This window comes from Phocoena phocoena, chromosome 3 (assembly GCF_963924675.1).
Source record: "Phocoena phocoena chromosome 3, mPhoPho1.1, whole genome shotgun sequence".
NCBI classification, from domain to species: Eukaryota; Metazoa; Chordata; class Mammalia; order Artiodactyla; family Phocoenidae; genus Phocoena; species Phocoena phocoena.
Window position 1 is genome coordinate 145,318,354 of NC_089221.1, and position 23,318 is coordinate 145,341,671.

Here is a 23,318-nt window from a genome sequence, read left to right on the forward strand (position 1 = left end):
GATGCGCAGGCTCAGCGGCCATGGCTCATGGGCCCAGCCGCTACGCGGCACGTGGGATCTTCCCGGACCGGGGCACGAACCCGTGTCCTCTGCATCGGCAGGCGGGCTCTCAACCGCTGCGCCACCAGGAAAGCCCGAAGCTCAGGTTCTTGATGTCTCATTGTAGAAAGAATTCAGTGAGAGACAAAGTGATAGGTAAGAAATGGATTTATTTAGAGAGAAACATACTCCACAGACAGAGTATGGGCCATCTCAGAAGGCGAGAGTGGCCTTGGGAGAAACACACGCCACAGACAGAGTGTGGGCCACCTCAGAAGGTGAGAAAGGCAGCAGGGTATGGGGTTGTCAGTTTTTATAGTGGTGGGTAATTTCATAGGCTAATGAGTGGGCGGAGCATTCCAGCTATTTCGGGAAGGGGCGGGGATTTCCAGGAATTGGGCCACCGCCCACTTTTTGATCCTTATGGTTGATCTTGGAACTGTCATGGCGCCTGTGGGTGTGTCATTTAGCTTGCTGATGTGAGCGTATACTGAAGCTCAAGGTCTAGTGGAAGTCGACTTGTCCACCATCTTGCACCCATTTGGTTCTAATCAGTTTATATCATATCCTCGGGCTATGTCATTCTTTCAAAGCTTGTGCCCTGCCTCCCTCCCTCCTGTTTCATTTCCCCCACCCACAAGGGTCCCATTTTGCTCATGGTCCTTAGGCTTGACAAGGCTCATTTAGCCAGTTCTCTGTCAGAGTCTCTCGTGAAGTTGCAGTCGTCTGGCTGCGGCCAGAGTCATCTTGAAGAATGGCCCAGGCTACACCCATCTAATCCCTCCTCTGGGAATTATCACTGGGGTATTGACAGAGGATGCCAGTTAACTAAGGGCAGCCAAGCCGAGAGACATGGGGACTTTTAGAGTCAAAGTGGGGCTGAGCGTAGTATATTACTAGACTATATGCAAGACAGTTAAGAAGAAAGTCATCTTTTGGGAGAGAAAACAGAGGTAGAGATGACAGCACTGGGCACTCTGATTCCTGGTGGCTTTCTAAGCCCATATTGTTTCCATAATACCTTTGCATTCTCACCATAAACTTCCATTTTGACTTGATTCTGAAACAGGAGGGAAGGAGGCAGTCCACAACCTTTGAAAGAATGACATAGCCCGAGGACAATGTTTCCAAAAGGGCCCCAGGCGGGTAGGGGTAGGCAAAATCCCAGTTGCAAATCCCCACTTTAGATAAAAAGCAGACATTTTTGCATAAAACTACAGACCCCAACGTTGACCTCTGCATCTGACTTCCCAATCCATCTGACTCCTTTCCCCTGAGTTTTTGCCTCCAAAACTAAATGGCATCAGGAGGAAGTAGGTACCAATGCCAATTTTATAATGTTGACACTGAAGAAAGGAAAATCTGCATAGCCCCCTCCTCCCTTCCTCTCTGAGGCCAAGCCCAATCCTGCCTGTTTAATTACCTCCAGTGATTTCGGCATTAACTAGGTCTGCTGATCCACCCTGGTGTGAAGAACAACAGTCTTGACCAGATTTGATAGTGCAGAGAAATCGGAACCTTTCCCTAGTACCTTTCATGTGGGTCCCAGCTTGGGTTGAGGGTCATGGCTTTGGTGCGTCATAGTTGGAACACATTTGGCATTGGCATTGGCATTGCCTGAGGGTGAGGAAGGGATTCTGTTTCCACCGGTTGCTGTACAGTATCACAGTGGTTCATGGGCATAGCAGTCTGATTAGTGTAGAAACTGAATTTGCACGGCAAGAACATGATTTATCCGTAGAACTATAAAAGTATCTTAGTTTTCCAAAAAGTCCTTTGTTTATACTTTATATAATTTTGAGAAAGAATCAGTTGTCCTTGTTAAATATTATGGTGATGATGATAATGATTTCATCTGGGGTAGTGGCTTTCTCCTGGCCCTCTGCTATCCGAGCCTGTGGGGCAGGACGGGCCTGGCTCTCTGATCCTCTGTCTTACTACTTTTTTGTTTTTGGCCGCATTGGGTCTTCATTGCTGCACGTGAGCTTACTCTACTTGTGGTGAGCAGGGGCTACTCTTCGTTGCGGTGTGTGAGATTCTCATTGCGGTGGCTTCTCCTGTCGCGGAGCATGGGCTCTAGGCATGCGGACTTCAGTAGTTGCAGCACGTGGGCTCAGTAATTGCAGCATGCAGGCCCTAGAGCGCGCAAGCTTCAGTAGTTGCGGCGCGTGGGCCCAGTAGTTGTGGCTCTCAGGCTGTAGCGCACAGGCTCAGTAGCTGTGGTGCGTGGGCTTAGTTGCCCTGCGGCATGTGGGATCTTCCCAGACCAGGGATCGAACCTGTGTCCCCTGCATTGGCAGGCAGATTCTTAACCACTGTGCTACCAGGGAAGTCCTGTCTTACTACTTTCTCTCTTGCTCCTTTACCTGCCTTCTGCTGTTCTTTGACTACCAAGCTCCTACAAGGCCTTTTTTTTGTTTTTAATTGAAATACAGAATAGAGTTGATTTACAACGTTGTATTAGTTTCAGGTATACAGCAAAGTGAGAGATTGGTGCAAGATGGCGGAGTAGGACGTGTGCTCACTCCTTGCGAGAGCACTGGAAACAACTAACTGCTGAACAGTCATTGACAGGAAGACGCTGGAACTCACCAAAATAGATACCCCACATCCAAAGACAAAGGAGAAGCCACAGTGAGACGGTAGGAGGGCGCAATCACAATCAAATCAAATCCCATAACTGCTGGGTGGATGACTCACAAACTGGAGAACCTTTATACCACAGAAGTCCACCCACTGGAGTAAAGGTTCTGAGACTCATGTCAGACTTCCCAACCTGGGGGTCCGGCAACGGGAGGAGGAATTCCTAGAGAATCAGACTTTGAAGAAGAGAGGGATTTGATTGCAGGACTTCGACAGGACTGGGGGAAACGGAGACTCCACTGTTGGAGGGCACACACAAAGTAGTGTGTGCATAGGGACGCTGGGTAAGGAGCAGTGACCCCGTAGGAGACTGAACCAGACCTACCTGCTAGTGTTGGAGGGTCTCCTGCAGAGGTGGGGTGTGGCTGTGGCTCATCGTGGGGACAAGGACACTGGCAGCAGAAGTTCTGGGAAGTACTCCTTGGCGTGAGCCCTCCCAGAGTCTGCCATTAGCCCCACCAAAGAGGGGTAGGCTCCAGTGCTGGGTCACCTCAGGCCAAACAACCAACAGGGAGGGAACCCAGCCCACCCATCAGCAGACAAGCAGATTAAAGTTTTACTGAGCTCTGCCCACCAGAGCAACACCCAGCTCTACTCACCACTAGTCCCTCCCATCAGGAAGCTTGTACAAGCCTTTTAGATAACCTCATCCACCAGAGAGCAGACAGCAGAAGCAAGAAGAACTACAATTCTGCAGCCTGTGGAGGGAAAACCACATTCACAGAAAGATATACAACATGAAAAGGCAGAGGACTTTGTACCAGATGAAGGAACAAGATAAAACCCCAGAAAAAACAACTAAATGAAGTGGAGATAGGCAACCTTCCAGAAGAAGAATTCAGAATAATGATAGTGAAGATGATCCAGGACCTCTGAAAAAGAATGGAGGCAAAGATCGAGAAGATGCAAGAAATGTTTAACAAAGACCTAGAAGAGTTAAAGAACAAACAGAGATGAACAATACAATAACTGAAATGAAAAATACACTAAAAGGAATCAATAGGAGAATAACTGAGGCAGAAAAATGGCTAAGTGACCTGGAAGACAGAATGGTGGAATTCACTGCCACAGAACAGAATAAAGAAAAAAGAGTGAAAAGAAATGAAGACAGCTTAAGAGACCTCTGGGACAACATTAAACACCACAACATTCGCATTATAGGGGTCCCAAAAGGAGAAGAGAGAGAGAAAGGACCAGAGAAAATATTTGAAGAGATTATAGTCGAAAACTTCCCTAACATGGGAAAGGCAAGAGCCACCCAAGTCCAGGAAGCGCAGAGAGTCCCAGGCAGGATAAACCCAAGGAGAAACATGCCTAGACACATAATAATCAAATTGACAAAAATTAAAGACAAAGAAAAATTATTGAAAGCAGCAAGGGAAAAACGACAAATAACATACAAGGGAACTCCCATAAAGTTAACAGCTGATTTCTCAGCAGAAACTCTACAAGCCAGAAGGGAGTGGCATGATATATTTAAAGTGATGAAAGGGAAGAACCTACAACCAAGATTACTCTACCTGGCAAGGATCTCATTCAGATTCGATGGAGAAATCAAAAGCTTTACAGACAAGCAAAAGCTAAGAGGATTCAGCACCACCAAACCAGCTCTACAACAAATGCTAAAGGAACTTCTCTAAGTGGGAAACACAAGAGAAGAAAAAGACCAACAAAAACAAACCCATAACAATTAAGAAAATGGTAATAGAAACATACATATCAATAATTACCTTAAATGTGAATGGATTAAATGCTCCAACCAAAAGACACAGGCTCGCTAAATGGATACAAAAACAAGACCTATATATATGCTGTCTACAGAGACCCATTTCAGACCTAGGGACACATACAGACTGAAAGTGAGGGGATGGAAAAAGATATTCCATGCAAATGGAAATCAAAAGAAAGCTGGAGTAGCAATACTCATATCAGATAAAATAGACTTTAAAATAAAGACTGTTACAAGAGAGAAGGAAGGACACTACATAATGATCAAGGGATCAATCCAAGAAGAAGATATAACAATTATAAATATATATGCACCCAACATAGGAGCACCTCAATACATAAGGCAACTGCTAACAGCTATAAGAGAGGAAATCGACAGTAACACAATAACAGTGGGGGACTTTAACACCTCACTTACACCAATGGACAGACCATCCAAAGAGAAAATTAGTAAGGAAACACAAGCTTTAAATGACAGAATAGAACAGATAGATTTAATTGATATTTATAGGACATTCCATCCAAAAACAGCAGATTACACTTTCTTCTCAAGTGCACATGGAACATTCTCCAGGATTGATCACATCTTGGGTCACAAATCAAGCCTCAGTAAATTTAAGAAAATTCAAATCATATCAGGCATCTTTTCTGACCACAACGCTATGAGATTAGAAATCAACTACAGGGAAAAAAATGTAAAAAACACAAACAAATGGAAGCTAAACAATACGTTATCAAATAACCAAGAGATCACTGAAGAAATCAAAGACGAAATAAAAAAATACCTAGAGACAAATGACAGTGAAAACATGATGATCCAAAACCTATGGGATGCAGCAAAAAGAGTTCTAAGAGGGAAGTTTATAGCAATACAAGCCTACGTCAAGAAACAAAAATCTCAAACAATCTAACCTTACACCTAAAGGAACTAGAGAAAGAAGAACAAACAAAACCCAAAGTTAGTAGAAGGAAAGAAATCATAAAGATCAGAGCAGAAATAAATGAAATAGAAACAAAGAAAACAGTAGCAAAGATCAATAAAGCTAAAAGCTAGTTCTTTGAGAAGATCAACAAAATTAATAAACCTTTTAGCCAGACTCAAGAAAAAATGGGAGAGGACTGAAATCAATAAAATTTGGAATGAAAAAGAAGTTACAACAGACACTGCAGAAATACAAAGCATCCTAAGAGACTACTACAAGCAACTCTATGCCAATAAAATGGACAACCTGGAAGAAATAGACAAATTCTTAGAAAGGTATAAGCTTCCAAGACTGAACCAGGAAGAAATAGAAAATATGAACAGACCAATCACAATTAATGAAATTGAAACTGTGTTTAAAAATCTTCCAACAGGGCTTCCCTGGTGGTGCAGTGGTTGAGAGTCCGCCTGCCGATGCAGGGGACACGGGTTCATGCCCCGGTCGGGAAGATCCCACATGCCGCGGAGTGACTGGGCCCGTGAGCCGTGGCCGCTGAGCCTGCGCGTCCGGAGCCTGTGCTCCACAACAGGAGAGGCCACAACAGTGAGAGGCCCGCGTACCGCAAAAAAAAAAAAAAAAAAAAAAGAAGTGAGAGTCTTGTCACTAGAGCTGTGTGATTCTAGGAGGCTGGACTGACCCTGCCAGTAATGTTAAGCGGGTTTGGGGGGGTGGGGAACAGATTTGGACTGAATTTGAGTTCCATCTCTATTTTGGGAGTTTCTGATTGAATGCAGAATGTTTGGAAATATTGTTCAGCCTGGAATACGTGTAAATAGGAACTTGCAGTGTTTGTATTCTATCTTTATTTTTATAATAATCCTATGTTTTGTAAGCAGAAGAAAATAAAAGAAAATTTTAAGGAGAAAAAAAGGTGTGCCCTTGTAAGGACCATGTCTTTTGCACCCCTCTGGCTCCAGTGCTAGAACCGGGGCAGCAGAAGCTGGGTAGCCTGGTGATGAAAAGCAAAGGCCCTGGAGCCTAACCCTGGGTCTGTTACTTGCTGGATGAGTGACCTTGGGCTTCACCCCACGAGGCTGTATCCTGTCTATAACATGGGGATCCTGTTACCTGCTGCTTAGGGTTGACCTGTGGATTGACCATAAGGTGTGGGAAGCACCTGACACGTGGATTGTGCTCAGTAAACGGTAGCTGTTATTATCAGAGAACCTCAGCAATCACCCTGCTGACGCCATTTCAGAGAGGAGCTCAGGGTGAGATGTGAGGAGGAGAAGGTGTGACAGTTGCAGAGACTGGATTCTGCTCTGGCCACAGGACACAATGAATGCCTTGTCTCTTGCTGCTTCTGTGTTGTTTTTTGGGGGGGGTGGAGAATTCTAGTTTTTTCTTTCCTGGATAAGTTGCATGTGTCTTATGTCAGGGTGCTAGAAGCCAAGTCTGGGACAGGAATAGGGGCATTGTTCAAGTGATTTATTGGAGTCAGTGCTCTCAGGAAAAGGAGAGTGAGCAGGGCCAGCTATGTAATTTGTGGGATCCAGAGCAAAATGAAAATGGGGGGGCCCTTTGTTCAAAACAAAAAGGGAAAAGTGCTGCTGAAGATACTAACTTATAAAACCTTTTCCTGGGACTTCCCTGGTGGCACAGTGGTTGAGAATCTGTCTGCCAGTGCAGGGGACACGGGTTCAATCCCTGGTCCGGGAAGATCCCACATGCCGCGGAGCAACTAAGCCCGTGTGCCACAACTACTGAGCCTGGGTGCCACAACTACTGAAGCCCGCGTGCCTAGGGCCTATGCTCCGCAGCAAGAGAAGCCACCGCAGTGAGAAGCCCGCACACCACAATGAAGAGTAGCCCCCGCTCACCACAACTACAGAAAGCCCGTGTGCAGCAACGAAGACCCAACGCAACCAAAAACTAAATATAATAAATAAAATTGGTTCTTTAACAAACAAACAAAAAAACAAAAACCTTTTCCTTTCTTCCACAATCTCTCTCTTAACCTGCCGTGTTTTTTTTTTTTAATCTGGTATTTAATGTAGTTCTAAGTAAAGGAAAATGTAAAATTTAAATTTAATAAATTTTACCATTCCTCTTTATCTTGTGCAATGCCAATTTAAATGCAAATATCAGAGTGTTTAACTTGGATGTGGAATCACCAGAATGACACAATTTGTTTTTTTATGGCTCATCCCCAGAAGGTGCCTCCAGTTAGTCAGAAGAGACGAACACAAGCCAGACTTAGGAAGGCTGGAAGGAGGGTGCATGAGGCATAAGGATGCGCTGAGCACCTGATGTGCCGTGTCCTGGCTGGGGAAGTTGTGCCGGGAATCTTCCCTTCTCACAGGCCACCTTCTCCAACGCTCAGTGGAAGGAAATCCTAAGGGTTCACCAACCTCCGTGCTGGGATGTCTAGGTACCTGCATCGGGAGTAGGTGAGAGGCTTGTTCTTGCCCAGTGCCAGCTGAGTGTGCCAAGGGCAGGGACGGCTGCCACCAAGCCCTACCCCGGGAAGCCTGTGTGCCTGTCCCTACCTTTCCCTGTGCCTGCTCTCAGGCCGCTGCCAGGAGTGGAGGGCCGCAGCAGTCACTGGAGGGGTCAGGGAGGGAGAGGCTGCGCAGAATGTGGGGTGTCAGGGGGTAAAGGAGGTGAGGAGGCAGTGGGAGATGGCACTGCCTCTGAGCCAAGCCTCCAAGTCCCTGTGTATCTCTCTTGTCTTAACTTACATAGGACTTCCTTTACAAAGCAGATTCAAAGAAAAATTAAGAATTTCAAGTGCAATTAAGAATTTCAAGATGGTGGGAATTCCCTGGTTGTCCAGTGGTTAGGACTCCGCGCTTTCACTGCCGAGGGCATGGGTTTTATCTCTTGTTGGGGAACTAAGATACTGCAAGCTGCGCGGTATGGCCAAAAAAAAAAAAAAAAAAAGAAAAAGAATTTCAAGATGGCAAGCACAGAGCATTAAACCCCAAGCACAGGGCCCTTCTGAGCACTGGACCCAGTGTCACCGCCTCGGTCCTATGCCCATGAATATCTCTGACCTCATTCTTTTGCTCATCCATTCTTGATGTCTTTTGATTGGGTATATTAAGCAAAACCTAGCTGGCTGTCCTAATTTGTCCCCATGATTTCTATGTTTGATGAGCCATCTGCCTGGGTCCCTGCAGGTCAAGCCCCCTGGCTGCTATTCTGACCTTGTTGCCCTTTATGGTAATTGCACCATCTTGTTTCTTAGGCTTGAGTGCTTCCATCGGTCTTTGCTACTCTGGAATTTTATTCTCCAAGTTCTTGTATGGAGCCCAGTTCTGTAACAGCCATTGCTGTGATACCATTGCTCCCCCACCAACACTCTTCTTATCTCCGTGCTAAATGGAGAGTTCTCCAGGCCTTCCCAAGGAACACGGGCAGCTTGTGGGTTTTCCTGTCGTATACAGTAGGCACATTCTAGTATGCCCACTCCTCTGAGCCTTTCTGTCCTTCCCTCCAGTTTGCAGTGGCAGGTCTGGCATCTCTACATTGTTCAGTTTGGATCATTGCTTTTTTGAATCTTTCAAGTACTGTCCCATCAGCATATTGGAACCATCCTCTGGGGCCCTTGCCAGGGTGTTAAATCCTATATCACTGGAGAGGATCCCTCCATATCAACAAACTCTACTTACCCAGTTTATATCTCACCCCTACCACCACCTTCATCCATCACCCTCGGAATCTTCCACAGGCCAGTTTGGGCTTGTGTATGTTGGCCAGGTCTGATATGTAATCCCTTTCTTTCCTCAGCAGGCATTTCCTGAGTTGGTCCATGCTAAGGTTATTCCCTGGTTATCAGTCTGGTGGCCAGGAAAGGGGGTGGGGCAAATCCCTAGGAGGGCACGTGTTGCTTTGTAAAGCACCTGCTTCATTTTCCAGCAAGGTAGGGCAGCAGTGGGGCTCTGTCTTTCAGCAAGGGAACAGGACTCGTCTGCAGGCCCAGAGGGTTCAGGAGTATCTGGGTTTATCCCTTCAGATAGCCCCTCCCAAGAATCAGGATCCTCTTTCTCCCTTCTGGGACTTTGTCTTTGGTGTAAAGGGATGCACCTAGCCGAGAACTGGCCTTCTTTGAAGTTCTGCCACTCTTACAATTCATTCCTGCACCTGCTCTGTGTGCCCTCCAGCTGCAGGAGATGCGAGTCTCTTTAAATGCTGCCACGCAGGCCCTCTGAAATTGTTGATTAGTCTTTAACAAATCAACAGTGCTGAGCAAGAGCAAATCAACAGTGCTGAGCAAGAGCCACGTGATTCAGAGGTCTGTTTGGTGACCACTTCCCCCAGACCTCAGATGCTAGAGACACTGGATCATCTCACCCCCTCCAGCTTTTACTTCATCCTGTTCACCGAAGGTGAAAATCAGCAATCGCATGAAAGCGGCACGCAGTTTGTTTCCTAGGACCACTTCTGGTACCAACTGTTTTGGATTGGTTTCACTAGAAGCAGAAGCTGAGATGGCATGTTCATTGTTCAAGCAATTTTTTTTCTTTTAATAAATTTATTTGTTTGTTTTTGGCTGCGTTGGGTCTTCGTTGCTGCGCACAGGCTTTCTCTAGTTGCGACGAGCAGGGGCTACTGTTTGTTGCGGTCTGTGGGCTTCTCATTGTGGTGGCTTCCTTAGTTGTGGAGCACAGGCTCTAGGCACGCGGGCTTCAGTAGTTGTGGCATGCAGGCTCAGTAGTTGTGGCGCACGGGCTTAGTTGCTCCTCGGCATGTGGGATCATCCCGGACCAGGGCTGGAACCCGTGTCCCCTGCATTGGCAGGCGGATTCTTAACCACTGCACCACCAGGGAAGTCCATTCAAGCAGTTTTTTGAGAGAGCAAAAATGAAAGGGAATGAGGAAGCCAGACAAGGCTGGTGAAAAGCCCAGCAAGAATGTAGTCTCAGTGGGCATCTACTTCAGCCGGATCTCCCTGGGGTGCTCTGCAGCACACATGGGATCACAGAGCTCTCCCCACCTTGAGGCAAGGCAACATGCCTGTTAAGTCCCCGTACCAGTCAGTCATTGCCCTCCTCTCCTAGCAGGGAGCACAGACTGTGTTATTCCGTCCTCCTTCTCAGAAACGTGTCTCAGAGGGAAAGCAGATCCTAAGCTTAGGGGAGAGAAGCTCAAAGAAGAGGTCTGGCCTTTGGCCCAGTTTCTCTGGAAAATGATTTCAGGCTTGAAGACATTTTAATTCATTGTAATGTGTGTCATTGGCATGGGGACAATGAGGAGGCCTAGAAAATGCGGCTGTGCAGCCAGGTTTGCCTTCTGGGATCCTGTAGTTGGATAATGATGGACACCACAGGGATTGTGTTGCACAGGCCTTCGTCTTTGTCTCCCCTTGATTACTGGAATGTTCACTACAGGTTCACTAATTATGGACTGAGTGAAAGAATCGATATGAGACCTGAAGAACTTGGGATATAGAAACAGATTTTCTTTTCTTTTCTTTTCTTTTTTTGTGGTACACGGGCCTCTCACTGTTGTGGCCTCTCCCGTTGCGGAGCAGGGGCTCCAGATGCCCAGGCTCAGCGGCCATGGCTCACGGGCCCAGCCGCTCCGTGGCATGTGGGATCTTCCCGGACCGGGGCACGAACTCGTGTCCCCTGCATCGACAGGCGGACTCTCAACCACTGCGCCACCAGGGAAGTCCCAGATTTTCTTTTTTTCAACCAGATGTTTCCAGTGGATGCGAGAGGCAGGGATGACAGGAAGGAGGAGGGTGAGGTTTAGTGCCTGCTCTTTGGAATAGGGCAGACCTGGGTTAGGATCCCAACTGAAACCATGTAACTCAGATTGGGACTTGAACCCACACACTGGGACTCAAACTGAGCCAAAACCCAGAGTAGGACTTGAACCCATGGTCTTTTAGCTGAGATCACACACCTGGTCTCAGGACTTAATGAAGCTCAGGTTCTTAATGTCTCATCACAGAAAGACTTCAGTGAGAGACAAAGTGATAGGTAAGAAGTGGATTTATTTAGAGAGAAACACACTCCACAGATGGAGTGTGGGCCATCTCAGAAGGTGAGAGTCACCAAAATATGGCATGGTTGGCTTTTATGAGCTGGGTAATTTCATAGGCTAATGAGGGGGAGGGTTATTCCAGTTATTTTTGGGAAAGGACAGAGATTTCCAGGAATTGGGCCACCGCCCACTTTTTGATCTCTGATGGTCGGCCTCAAAACTGTCATGGCACTGGTGGTTGTGTCACTTAGCTTATGCTAATATGTTACAATAAGCATATAATGAGGCTCAAGGTCCACTGGAAGTCAAATCTTCCTCCATCTTGGATCTAGTTACTTTTCACCAGTTTTTGTCATGTCCTGTGGCTGTGTCATTCTTTTAAAGTTGTGCCCTGCCCCCTTACCTCCTGTTTCACAACCATGACACTTCACAGCAGCGTGACCTTGAGCTTGGGGCTTGACTTCTCTGAGCCTCAGTTTCCTCTTCTGTTAAATGGGGATGGCACCTGTATCCACTTCATAGGGTTGATATGAGGATTAAATGAGATAATACAGGGAACAGATTTAGCACGGGGCATCTAGTGATGGCTTAGTAAATACTATTATTGACAGTGGAGCATTATCTGAATTTTTCTGGGCAGTGGGTGTTCTGGGGGCAGCATGATAGAGTAGAAGAAGCCAGGGCTTTGAACTCTGAGAGAATTCACTTCCATTTCTGACTCTGTCACTTCCTGGCTGTGTGACTGTGGGCAACTCACTTCCCCTCCCTGAGCCAAGGTTTCCTCATCTGCCAGGAAGGAGAAATGTGACCACAATACAGAATTTCAGTGAAAAAAGCATCTAGCCCAGATTATGGCTCACAGTTGGTACTCAGCTAACACAGTTCTCTTTCTTCTTCTCATTTTACAACATAGTATTTAGCCCACACTGTTATTTTCTCACATGTGACTTGAGGCCAAAGTTGGCGATTAGATTTTTATTTATATTTTTATTTATTTAATTTTGGCTGTGTTGGGTCTTCGCTGCTGCGCATGGGCTTTCTCTAGTTGTGGTGAGTGGGGGCTACTCTTCGCTGCGGTGCGTGGGCTTCCCATTGGGTGGCTTCTCTTGTTGCAGAGCACGGGCTCTAGGCGTGCGGGCTTCAGTAGTTGTGGCATGCGGGCTCAGTAGTTGTGGCTTGCGGGCTCTAGAGTGCAGGCTCAGTAGTTGTGGCGCTCGGGCTTAGTTGCTCTGTGGCATGTGGGATCTTCCCAGACCTGGGATCGAACCCGTGTCACCTGCATTGGCAGGCGGATTCTTAACCACTGCACCACCAGGAAAGTCCTAGATTTCTTAAGTTTCTCAAGGATAAGAAGGTAGGACGCAGAATGTGTGAGAGCATTAATTAAATGCTCACTTTAGAAGGGAAAATACTCCTGCATTTCAAGAAGCAGTTAAGGATTAATTGGAACAGAAATATGCAGGATCAAATAAGCCAAGACCACAAGCTCTGAGATGCCATTTTAATGTCAGGAGATATAACCAGTCTTTAGGAGTGTCTGCTTCTCTTAATGCCTAATTACCATGATATGATGATGAAAGGGAGGGTGATGAAGGAAGCTAGTATTCATGGAGTGCTTACTCTTTCCTAGGTGTGGTGCTAAGTGCTTGACACATATTTCTTTTAATCATTTTTCTTTTAGTGTACAATTAGAAAAATTTTAATGTAAGTATTTGCACCCAAAACCATCACCATAAGATAGACAGCATGTCTGTCAGCCCCCAAAAGTTTCTTTATGCCCCTTGGTAATCCCGTTATCTTACCCCTCCCTGCCTCTACCCTCTCCAGGCAACCACTGATGGCTGTCACTTCAGAGTAGTTTGCATTTTCTAGTGTTTTGTATAAATGGGATTGCTTCTTTTTTTGTAGGGGTCTGGCTCGTTTTAACCCTCTTAATAACCCTATGAGGGAGGTAAAGAAAGTTGAATTTCAGTAAGGAAACTTCCTAAGTCGTGACTGGTAAGAGGCACACTGGTAGAATCGAAGTCTGAGTACAGGGCCCCAGATGGTAAGCAGAACCCCTTACATCACATGACCTTCCCAAGGGTCAGCACTCCGAGGAAATGCCCTGAGACGCCTTCTCTGAGAAATATTGAATCCCTTACACTTTTTTTCTTTAACTTTTTTATTATGGAAAATTTCAAACAAATACAAAGGTAGAAGGAGTAGTGTTAATAAATTCCCATGAATCCATCCTTTAGCTTCAAGAATTATCAACACGTGGCCAATCTCATCTCATCTATATCATTCTCTTGTCCCCTGAATCCCTTACACTTGTATAAAAAGGTGTTTACCTAGCAGCTAAAATTAAATTCTCCTCTAAAGGGAGGAATTTTGAAACAATCTTTCATATTGCTTATAAGATTTATTTTTAATGATTGGAGAAATGCTTGTTTCCTCTGGTTAATAGCCTAGACACAAAATTATATCTATAATAGTAAGATCTCAAGGTTGAGAAAAAAAAGTTAAAGTCACTTAGAAAAAAATGGTAGTAGTGTTGTCTCTGGTAACCCACTGAGGCATGACAGGGAAGGAGTGTGGGAAGAGTACAAGTTGACGTTCAAGTTACCTTCTTAGGTGACTGAATAGATGGTGATACCATAAACCTGGTAGGGAGTTCACTAGAAGAAACAGAGTAGGGGGTAGGGCAAGATGATGACTTCAGTAAGATCGTGATGAATTTAAGCTCCAGTGAGAATTGGATGCATGGACATAGGCTTATCTGCAGGACATCACCCCTCAGTTCATGGCACACACAAAATGTGTATCTTAGAACTGATGAAGGATGGAAGTTCTGCCAGATTGCTCTCCATTTTAGCCGTTCTGGCTTTCTCTCCCATCAGCAGTGCAAGAAGGTTGGTTGGTGTTTTCTCATAGCCTTGTCAACACTTGGTATTTTCTTCCTTTTTTTTTGCGGTACGCAGGCCTCTCACTGTTGTGGCCTCTCCTGTTGCGGAGCACAGGCTCTGGACGCGCAGGCTCAGCGGCCATGGCTCACGGGCCCAGCCGCTCCGCGGCATGTGGGATCTTCCCAGACCGGGGCATGAACCCGTGTCCCCTGCATTGGCAGGTGGACTCTCAACCACTGCACCACCAGGGAAGCCTGGTATTTTCTTTTTTTTAACATTTTTCTTTTTTGGCTGTGTTGGGTCTTCATTGCTGCTTGTGGGCTTTCTCTAGTTGCAGCGAGCAGGGGCTACTCTTCATTGTGGTGTATGGGCTTCTCATTGCGGTGGCTTCTTTTGGCACCCGGGCTCTAGGCGCGCGGGCTCAGTAGTTGTGGCACATGGGCTTAGCTGCTCCACGGCATGTGGGATCTTCCCAGACCAGGGTTTGAACCTGTGTCCCCTGCATTGGCAGGCGGATTCTCAACCACTGCTCCACCAAGGAAGCCCCTGTGAAGGCTTTTTTAAAAACATGAGACTAACATTTAAATCAGTCGGCTTTGAGTAAAGCAAATTATACCACATAATGTGGGTGGACCTCATCCAGTCGGTTGAAGGCCTTCAGAGAAAAAAGACAGTGGTTCCTTGAAGAAGAGGGAATTCTGCCTCAAGAGGGCCTTCAGACTTCAGCTGCAACTCAGCTCCTTTCTGAGTCTGCAGCCTGCGGGCCTGCCCTGCAGAGTTCCAACTTGCCAGCCCCCAGAATTGCATGAGTCAATTTCTAAAAAAGCAAAAAAAACCCTCTCTCTCTCTCTCTCTCTCTCTCTCCCTCCCTCCCTCTCCCTCCCTCCCTCTCCCTCCCTCCCTCTCCCTCCCTCCCTCTCCCTCCCTCCCTCTCCCTCTCTCTCTCTCTCTCTCTCTCTCTCTCTCTCTCTCTCTCTCTCTCTCTATATATATATATATATATATACACACACACATCTTATTGTTCTCTTATTGTTCTGTTTCTCTGGAGACTCCTGACTAGTACAGGGTTATACTTAATTTTTTCCCCCTCAGCTATTGCAGAGAATGATGTAACCCGGATTCTAAATTTAAGATTTAGGATTCAGTCTCTTAAGTTTGACTAGCTGTGTGTGAATCCTGTCTCAGTCACTTGCTACATGATTTTTTGAAAACTTTAATTGAAGTATTATATGCATATAGAAACACAAACATATAATAAGGGTATAGCTTAATGGATTTTAAGAAAATAGATACACTAGTGTAACTAGCACAGTAAAAACGAGAACATTACTAACACTCAAGAAACTTCCCTTATTCCTATTTCCAGTCACTACCTATACCCTCACTAAGGGAAACCACAATTCTGACTGCTAAAAGAATGTATATGGGGCTTCCCTGGTGGCGCAGTGGTTGAGAGTCCGCCTGCCAATGCAGGGGACACGGGTTTGTGCCCCGGTCCGGGAGGGTCCCACGTGCCACAGAGCGGCTGGGCCCGTGAGCCATGGCCGCTGAGCCTGTGTGTCCGGAGCCTGTGCTCCGCAACAGGAGAGGCCACAACAGTGAGAGGCCCGCGTACTGCAAAAAAAAAAGAATGTATACATCTTGACAATTTTTGTACTTTATATGCAAAGTCATGCAGTATGTGTTTTTGTTTTTGCTGTATCTATGTTCTTATGCTCAACCTTTTTGAAGATTCATTTGTGTGGTTGTATGTCATTGTAGTTTTGTTCATTGTCATGTAGTATCTTGTATAGTATTTCATGATATGGCATACTGCATTTTATTTATTGATTTTAGTTTTGATGAGCATTTGGGTAAGTTTCTTGTTTTGTTTGCGATTTTGAAGAGAGCTGTCATAACCATTCTAGTGCATGGCTTTTGGTGAGCATAGGTAGGCATTCCTGTTTAGTATATCAGCTTTAGTCAATAAGGCTAAACAGATCTCCAGAGTAGGCATGCTAGTTTACACCCCATCACCAATGTAAGAGAGTTCTAACTGCTCCACTTTATCACCCATACATGTTATTTTTCCATCTTTTTTATTTTAGCCATTCTGGTTCTGATGGGTTTGTATCACATTGTGGATTTCATTTGCATTTTCTAATGACTAGCAAAGCTGAGGGCCTTTCATATCTTTCTCAGACATTTGGCTTTCCTCTTTGGCAAAGAGATCTTTGATACATTTTTCTATTGTGTTTTTCATCTCTTTCTAGTTTATTAAGATGGAAAGTTAGTCTAGAAAGTTAAGTAGAAAGTTGAGGTCTTTCTTCTTTTCTGATATAGGTATTTAAAGGTGTGCATTTCTTTTTTTTTTTTTTTTTTTTTTTTTTGTGGTACGCCGGCCTCTCACTGTTGTGGCCTCTCCCGTAGCAGAGCACAGGCTCCAGACGCGCAGGCTCAGCGGCCATGGCTCACGGGCCTAGCCACTCCGCGGCATGTGGGATCTTCCCGGACCGGGACACGAACCCGTGTCCCCTGCATCGGCAGGCGGACTCTCAACCACTGTGCCACCAGGGAAGCCCTAAAGGTGTGCATTTCTGACTAAGCATTATTTTAGTTACATCTCAGGAATTTTGATCTGTTATGTCAGTTCAAGATATTTTCTAATTCTCTTGTGATTTCTTCTTTGACCCATGGGTTATTTGGAGATATGTTGTTTAATTTCGAGATATTTGAGGAATTTTCTTTCTTTTTTTCTGACTGCACTGCACGGCTTGAGGGATCTTTGTTCCCTGACCAGGGATCGAAACTGGGCCCCCGGCAGTCCTAACCACTGGACTGCCAGGGAATTTCTTTCATTTTTGAGGAGTTTTCAGATTTCTTTGTTACTGATTTCTAATTTAATTCCATTGTGGTTGGAAAGCACACTTTGTATGATTTCAATCCTGTTACCTTTATTCAGACTTGTTTTATGACCTAGCATATGCCTCAGATTTTATTTGACTTTCAAAAGCTTTTAGCCTAGCTCATTTATCCTCCTGCACCCCTAGCCTTTGGAGTCAGCAAATGCGTACTCAGGAAAATCAGATGTGTCTGAGGCTCCTTGTTCTGATTTTGTCATTCCAGCCCTAAGCAATAGCAGAAAGCTTTGATGGTTGCCCTTTCCCCTCATAGTGGCTATTTGCCTGGGCCAAGTCCTTAGTCCTCAACCCATGGCCAGATTTGGCAAATGCTCCCAGGGGAATATACCAGCTGCCTATCTGACAGGTCTCTTCTAAACTAGTCTGCCCTCCCTGAGATTTTTAGCCCATCCTTTCCTCATTAGTGCCACAGCCCTTTGACACCTTTAGAATGTGAGTTTTTATAATTTGTCTGGTCTTAATAGTTGCTGTTAGTGACAGTGTTGGCCTGTTTCAACCTACATCCTACCCAGAAGTGGAAGTTGTTTGTCCTGTTTTAGATGACAGTATCTTTGCTGTGCTGTTTACTCACCTTTATTTCACATATGGTGTACAGCTTCCCTATGGATTTGTTTCTCGTCTTGCTGGAATATTACCTATAAAATATTTTCAAAGGCGATCTTTGAGTGATAAAACGGAGACTTTTTATATAGATGAAAATTCTGGGTTTGATGTTCTTTTCCTTTAAAACTGTTGAAACTGTTGTTTCCCTTCGTAGTATTATTATTCTTTGAGGCCCCAAATTGGAAACAACCTAAATGTCCTTCAACAGTAGAAGAGATAAATAAACTTTGATATGCTCATACAGAGTAGTGCTATACAGCACTATACAGCAGTGCTAAGAGAAGACGATGTTACCTCCCTGGAGATATTTGTCAATGTCTGGAAGTATTTTTTGGTTATCACAACTTGTTGGGGCAGGAAGAGAGGATTGCTACTGGTATCTAGCGGGTAGAGACTGGGGATGTTGCTAAACATCCTGCAGTGCATAAGACAGTCTCCCCATATCAAAGAATTACCTGGCCCACACAGGTCAATAGTGCTGAGATTGAGAAACTCTGCTTTGCGTCAGTGAGAATAAATGAACAATTGCTACATGGGTACAACCACATGGTGAATCCTACAAACATAATGTCGAACAAAAGAAGCCAGTTACAAATGAGTATATACAGTGTGCGTCTATTTATGTAAAATTCAAAAAAAGCAAAAACTAAGGATAGTTAGCTGTAAGGATAGGGTTGTCTTTAGGGGGCAACGGGTGACTGGTAAGGGCCAAGAAGACTTGTTGGGTGGTGGGTAACATTATCTTTTTTGATACGGGGGTTAGTTACACAGATATGTTCACATTGTGAAAATCAAACTGTGCGTTTTAATTGGTGTGCTCTACGATATACATATATATAATATTAATAATTATAATTTTATGTATCATTTTATTAATATATATATTCTTGAATAAATGTTTTTCCAAGTTCCATTGTCTGATTTTAAGAGGTGATCTGTTCTTCCTCTTTGGAAGCATTTACATGTTCTCTTTGCTTTTGTAAAGAGAACCACCATTGTAATGTCACTATAAGTGGGTTTATTCATACCTATCTGTCACTCTGTAAGATCTTTTACAGTCTTTCATTTCTTTCTAATCTTAGGGAAAAAAACTGGTTATTGCTTCTTCAGATATTTCCTCACCTATGTTTATTTTTTTCCTCTTCTGGGATTTGCTGACAATTCTACTTCTTTCCTGCATATCTCTTAACTTCTTTTTTATTAAAAAAATTAAAAAGAATTTTATACTTCTTTAGTCTCTTCCCAGTTAGTCTGTGGGTGATTGTCTAGACTAGAATTTCCAGTCTTGCTCATTCATTCTTCAGCTTTATTCATTCCTCTTCAATCGATCTATCGAAGTTCATTTTTTTCACCATTATATTTTTTCAAACTATCTTTCAACCCAGTGTTGCTTGTTGTTCCTATGGCTTTTCAATAGACGTGTTTGTCCTTGAATTGTTTTATGAACTCTGATCCTCTTCTATGTGTTTGAACATATTTGTTGTGCGTATTTGATATTGTTTACTGTGCTTTATCTGATATTCACTGAATGCCCTCTTGACTTTCTTTCATGGTGCTTCCCATCGGTTATTTTACCGTGTGAGCTCACATGCACTAACCTTCTCCTGGGGGGCTCATCGCCTCGTCCAGGGGGAGGGCTGGAGGGCCTGGCCATGGCTTGTGTTCTGCCAGGGGCTGAGAGTGTGAGTGTGTGTGGAGGTGTCCACTTCAGGGTGAGTGCTCTGGAATGACAACCTGGAACGAACTGTCATCAAATGCAAGTTTGCGCGCCTGACGCACAGTGAGGCCAAACAGTACAGAAACGTTGGAGTTTGGAGCAGAGAAAGTTTTATTGTAGGCCCAGTCGAGGAGACGGTGGCTCACGCCCAGAAAAACCCTGAGCTCCCCGAAGGGTACCATTTTTAAAACCCAGGTAGGGGAAGGGGGTCGCGGGGTACGTGATCAGCTCGTGCACAGTTCTCTGATTGGTTGATGTTGGGGTAACGGGGTGGTGTCACTGGGGGTTAAATGATTAATCCTTAGGCCCTGGAGGCCTGGGGGCCTCAGGCTATGGGGCAGGGAGGAGTGCCCAGAGCCAGGCCATCTGTGTGCACCTACTGTTCTCTGTTCCCCAGCCCAGCCAGTGCCCTACTGCTGCTGTTCTGCCCCAAAGCACTGACTGGCAGGCAATTCCACCCCCAGCCCCTTGGAAACACATGAAAAGAGTGGCTCTGGGATCCCCTTCGGAATCTGTCACCTGGTTGGCACTTGACTGTCATCTTATTTCCTAGGTTACTGTCAGATTCATCAACCCCTCTTTCACCTTCATGTGTTCTTCAGGGTTGATTTGGAGAGAGGGAGCTAGCAGCCCTTGTTAGTTTCTCATCTTGCTGGAAACCAGACGTGGGCATGAGTGGCCTTGAAAAGCTGCCTCTTAATAACCGTGTGACCTCAGCCTCGTTACTTAAGTTTGCTTATCCATGAGCTACGACTGATGATGGTACCTGCTGCTTGTTATCTGTTAATAAATATTTATTACTGTTGTTGTTATGACATGGTTTGGGTAGTCATCAGTGGGGGGCTGATACTGGTGGTTGGAATTGTGGATTTGAATGTCATCTCCCCGTGGGAGTGAAGAGTGCAAGGAGTGAAGGAGGCTTAGGAAGTAGCCCTGGTATTTAAGGGTTAATGGGGAAAAAAAGCAAAGGAGATGGAGAGGGAGGGTACACGTCAGGAAAAGGTAGGGACACAGAGGACAGGGGAAAGGAGAGTCTCAAGGAACGTGGGAGGAAGTGTCATCCTCAGACCACGTGCTTGGGAGAAACTTTTTTTTTTTCAGTCTTGGATTTTGCACCTTGATGCTCCCTGGTGAATTTAAATCAGTTTTAGTGGAGAGGAAGGGACAGAAGCCACATTGCAGCTGGTTGAGAAATAAACAGGAGGTGAAGAAGTAGAGTCATATACAGACCTTTCCCCCAAAATGTCTGGCTGTGAAGAAGAGGAAAGCAATAAGGCAATAGTGGGTGGAAGTGTCAAGTCAGAAGACTTGCAAGTGCGTTTGTTGCTCGCGGGCAAATAGGCAATTCCATCTCTCCCATCTTTTTCTCCCCTTTCTTCCTTTTCTCTTCTCCTTCATCCATTTCCTCTTTCTAATTTTCGTCTATAAGCCTAACTTTCTACCATGCTAGAAATGAATCTTAGGTGACTAGGAAGGTCCAGAAGAGAGAAAGAGAGAGAGAGAGAGAGATTGAAGCTACTTGAGAAGGGAGGGAATAAACGGTAAATGGGACTTCTCTTGAGAAGCAGAAGGATGGGGTCCAGAGCCCAGGCGGGCCTTAGATGTTTTCCCAGTGTTGCAGGAGGGGAGGAGAGGTATCGGTGTAGTTAAGTTTGCAGTGGGGGAAAACGGGGAGGGGGAAGGAAAGTAAACAGGGTTTCTTCCACTGTATTTAGTTTGGTTCATTAAGAACTGAAACTACGGGCTTCCCTGGTGGCGCAGTGGTTAAGAATCCGCCTGCCAATGCAGGGGACATGGGTTCGAGCCCTGGTCCAGGAAGATCCCACATGCCGCGGAGCAGCTAAGCCCATGTGCCACAACTACTGAGCCTGTGCTCTAGAGCCCACGAGCCACAACTACTGAAGTCTGCGTGCCACAACTACTGAAGCCCGCGCACCTAGAACCCGAGCTCCGCAACAAGAGAAGCCACCGCAATGAGAAGCCCGTGCACCACAACGAAGAGTAGCCCCTGCTCACCGCAACTAGAGGAAGCCCATGCACAGCAATGAAAACCCAACGTAGCCAAAAATAAATAATAAATAAATAAATACAAAAAAAAAAAAGAACAGAAACTGCACAACTTAGATTGGGACTTGAACCCATGGGCCGGGACTTGAACCCAGCCAAAGCCCAAATTGGCACTTGAACCCACTGTCTTTTTTAAATTTTTTTCTATTTTTGGCTGTCTTTGTTGCTCTGCGCAGGCTTTCTCTAGTTTCGGGGAGAGGGGGCTACTCTTTGTTGGGGTGTGTGGGATTCTCGTTGGGTGGCTTGTCTTGTGGAGCACAGGCTCTAGGCACGCAGGCTTCAGTAGTTGTGGCGCGCAGGCTCAGTAGTTGTGGCTCACGGGCCCTAGAGCTCAGGCTCAGTAGTTGTGGCGCTTGGGCTTAGCTGCTCCATGCATGTGGGAACCTTCCCGGGCTAGGGATCGAACCTGTGTCCCTTGCATTGGCAGGCAGATTCTTAACCACTGCGCCACGAGGGAAGCCCCCAAACCCACTGTCTGTTCATTGAAATTGCACACCTGCTGTCAGGACTTAATGAAGCTCAGGTTCTTTATATCTCAGTGCAGAAGGAATTCAGTGAGAGGCAAAGTGATAGGTAAAGAGTGGATTTATTTAGAGAGATACACATTCCATAGACAGAATGCAGTCCAGAAACACACTCCACAGACAGAGTGTGGGTCATCTCAGAAGGCCAGAGGCCCTGAAATATGGAATGGTTAGTTTTTATGGGCTGGGTCATTTCACAGGCTAAAGAGTGGGAGGATTATTTCAACTATTTTAGGGAAGGGGTGGGGATTTCCAGGAACAGAGCCACTGCCCACTTTTTTGCCTTATATGGTTGGCCTGGGAACTGTCATGATGCCTGTGGGTGTGTCATTTAGCTTATGCTAATGTATTACAATGAGCGTATAATGAGGCTCAAGGTCTACTGGAAGTCGAGTCTTCCGCCATCTTGGACCAAGTTGGTTCTAACCAGTTATGTTGTATTCTCAACTTGTATGTCATTCTTTTAAAGGTTGTGCTCTGCCCCCTTCCCTCCTGTTTCAGAACTTCAATAGGCTTGAAATGAGCATCTTCATCTTTACCAGAGATAGATAATATTCTCTTCTCACAGAGCTCTGTGCAAGAGTGGGATAGAGTGAGGGGTGTAGAGGGGCTTTGTGAACTGTGAGCAGTGCATTGCCGACAGGAAAGGCATTCGTCAAAAACATCTATTTTGGCCTGATTATTGGCTCAGATGATGCCAGGACTCAATGACACAAGCTCAGACCTAGTGATGACCTTTGGGGAGACCCAGGCACGGGGGTCATTGACGTGTGGTATTTGGGGCCCAGATGATACTTGTGGAGATAACACCTCCACCACCTAGGTCTCTTAGACTCTCTTTTCAGCTACTTGTTGTATTTGTGTGTGTATGGGAAGGGTGTGTGTGTGTGTGCGCGCACACCTGTACATATAGGATTGGAATTTATCTACTATATGCAGATGCGCAAAAGAGAGAGGAAGGAAGAAGGAGGGAAGGAGGAGGGTGTATGGCATTTTAAAAAATTAATTTGTTTTTCTATGTAGTTTTTCTTTTTATTGAGGTATGAAACTGAGCGGGGCCCTGTAGCGCTCCTGGGCACGGAGGCCCTTTTGTCCCCCATTTCTTGTAGGCAAGACTCCAGCCTCCATGACCTTCCCTGAGTTCCAAAGGGCAGATTCAAACAGTTGCTAATCAAGGGAGGAGCAGCCAGAAAGCCACTGAGGCGAGATTAAAGGGACCATCTGAGAAGCTCATCAAGATTAGGAGCTGTGACCACCCAGGCCCTGCACACACCCTAATCTTGTCAGAG